Source organism: Pipistrellus hanaki (assembly GCF_964339955.1).
Source record: "Pipistrellus hanaki genome assembly, chromosome: Y".
Taxonomy (NCBI): Eukaryota; Metazoa; Chordata; class Mammalia; order Chiroptera; family Vespertilionidae; genus Pipistrellus; species Pipistrellus hanaki.
Window position 1 is genome coordinate 4,873,473 of NC_140525.1, and position 2,720 is coordinate 4,876,192.

General features: G+C 55.7%; 1 pseudogene across 1 annotated transcript; it reads left to right on the forward strand.

Moving 5' to 3' along the window:
- Nucleotides 1-376: 376 nt before the first annotated feature.
- On the forward strand, nt 377-2,090 carry LOC311615849 (intestinal-type alkaline phosphatase-like; annotated as a pseudogene). Its single transcript has one exon. The product of its transcript is annotated as an intestinal-type alkaline phosphatase-like (transcript).
- The last annotated feature ends 630 nt before the right edge of the window (nt 2,091-2,720 follow it).

The window sequence follows — 2,720 nt, forward strand, 5'->3', positions numbered from 1 at the left end:
GTACATGCCCTTGACTGGAATCGAACCTGGGACCCTTCAGTCCGCAGACTATGCTTTATACACTGAACCACACCGGTTTTGGTCAAACTGCTTTTCAATTACAAGTTTTCAGACCATCCTTTGTGTTTACTTTAGGTCTCTTGAGTTTTCAAAGCAGTCATTCAGGCCTTTCTTGAGTTAGGTTAGCACAAGACCCTTTTTCATCCACAGTTGGATTGAACAAAATACAATTGTGATTAAAAGGAATAGTCACAAGCCCTAAGAGCTTGCCGTGCTGCTCCTGCCCTGATGGCTCAGCCTTCTTCAGGTTCCTGCCTCACCAGGTCCCAGCCCCTCTGCAGTCCTAGCTCCTTCGCTGGCCCACCATCTCACAGGCATGCAGGAAGCCAATGTGCTCCAGCTGCTGCTGCTCCTGGGCCTGGGAATATAGCGGTTCCACAAAGTCATCCCAGCTGAGGAGGAAGACCCAGCCTTCTGGAACTACCAGACAGCCCAGGCTCTGGATGCCGCCAAGAAGCTGCAGCCCATGCAAAGCGCTGCCAGGAACCTCATTTTCTTCCTGGGGGACGGGATTGGGGTGTCCGCAGTGACAGCAACTCGGATCCTAAAGGGGCAGATGAGTGGCAAACTGGGACCTGAGACCCCCCTGGCCATGGACAAGTTCCCGTATATGGCTCTGGCCAAGATATACAATGTGGATAGACTTGTACCAGACAGTGGAGGCACAGCTACAGCCTTCCTGTGTGGTGTCAAGACCAACTTCCGGACCATTGGTGTGAGTGCCACAGCCCGGTATAACCAGTGCAACACCACATGTGGCAACGAGGTCATCTCCGTGATGAACCCGGCCTAGAAAGCAGGGAAGTCAGTGGGGGTGGTGACCACAACGAGGGTGCAGCATGCCACGCCAGCCGGCGCCTACGCGCACACAGTGAACCGCAACTGGTACTCGGACGCACACATGCCTGCCCAGGCGCTGAAGGACGGCTGTTAGGACATTTCCATGCAGCTCATCTCCAACGTGGACATTGATGTGATCCTGGGTGGAGGCCGCAAGTACATGTTTCCCAAGAGCACCCCAAACCCTGAGTACCCTGGTGATGTCTCACGACAGGAGGAACCAGGGTGGACATGTGGAACCTGGTTCAGGAGTGGCTGGCCAAGCACGAGGGCGCCCAATATGTGTGGAGCCGAACAGCGCTCTTCCAGGCATCCCAGGACCCCTCTGAAACACACCTCATGGGCCACTTTGAGCCAGGGGACATAAAGTATGAGGCCCAACGAGACAGCAAGCAGGACCCGAGCCTGAAGGAGATGACAGAGGCCGCCTTGCGTCTGCTGAGCAGGACCATGGTAGATGTGGCCCCCCTCCACGAAGAGGTAGAAGCTTCTACCTCTTTGTGGAGGGGGGCCACATCTACCATAGTCATCATGAGGGAAAAGCCTACTTGGCACTGACCGAGACTGTCAGTTTTGATGACGCCGTTAACAGCACCAGCCAGCTCACCAGCGAGAAGGACACACTGACCCTTGTCACCGCTGACCACTCTCATGTCTTCACTTTTGGAGGCTATCCTCTGCGTGGCAGCTCCATTTTCGGGCTGGCTCCTGAGAAGGCAGCAGATGGCAAGGCCTACACCTCTATCCTTTATGGCAATGGCCCCTGGCTTCGCAATCAGCGGGGGCTCCCGGTCAGATGTTCATGAAAGCCAGACGAGCGACGCCAACTACAAGCAGCAGGCGGCCGTGCCCTTTGGAGCAAGACCCATGCTGGTGAGGACGTGGCAGTATTCGCGCATGGCCCGTAGGCGCACCTGGTGCACTGGGTACAGGAGTAGAGCATGGTGGCGCATGTCATGGCCTTCACCACCTGCCTGGAGCCCTACACCACCTGCGGCCTGACGCCACCTGCTGAGCCGTCAGCAAGCCCCTCAGCAGGCCCTTCACTGGCTTTCCCGGATTGCCCCACTCCTCACCCCTCACCCCTCACCTTGGGGCCCATCTCCCCCAGGGGCCCTACACCAATTCTGGCCCACTTACTGCCAATACTGAATCTCCCCCTCATCAGCCCCAAGCTTCCAAGGGCCTGACCTTTACCCTGCGGTGCACACTGCCCCCACTCAGCCACTTGGGATGGGCCGGCCTGGGGCACCCTGGAGGTTGAGGTGGTGGCTTCCTGAAGCTCTCCAGGTTCTCCCAGCTGCTCTGGACTTCCAGCCCCCGACCTTGACTGCCAAGGTTTCATAGCCCCATGGGAACCGAGGACTCTGGCACATGGGGAGTAAGGGGGTGTCCAAGAGAGGGACAGCTTCCTGTCACCCTACAACCTGTCCTATGGCTACTTCCTGGTCCATTGGCCATTGTGGCCAGTACACCCGGTGCCTTTGACATAAAGTCCTGGGCTTCCTCATCTAGGGGCCCAGAGGTACCATTTCACAGAGGAGATGGGAACACAGGAGAGGAATTTGTCCCCTGTCACTAAGATACGGAGGTGGTCACCTCCCCATGCCTATCCTGAGAGCTCCAAGGAACGGCCCTCGCCCCACCCTGAGGCCATGTGGCACAAGACATATTTGTAAACAGAGGATTCCCTGCATCCTGGGCCTCTATTCTGGGAGAGACACATAAAACTAAAATAAACTTTACAATGAAAAAAAAAAAAAAAAAAAAAAAAGGAGTCATAGAAAATAATCACTACTGCTATCATAAAAACTGATAGA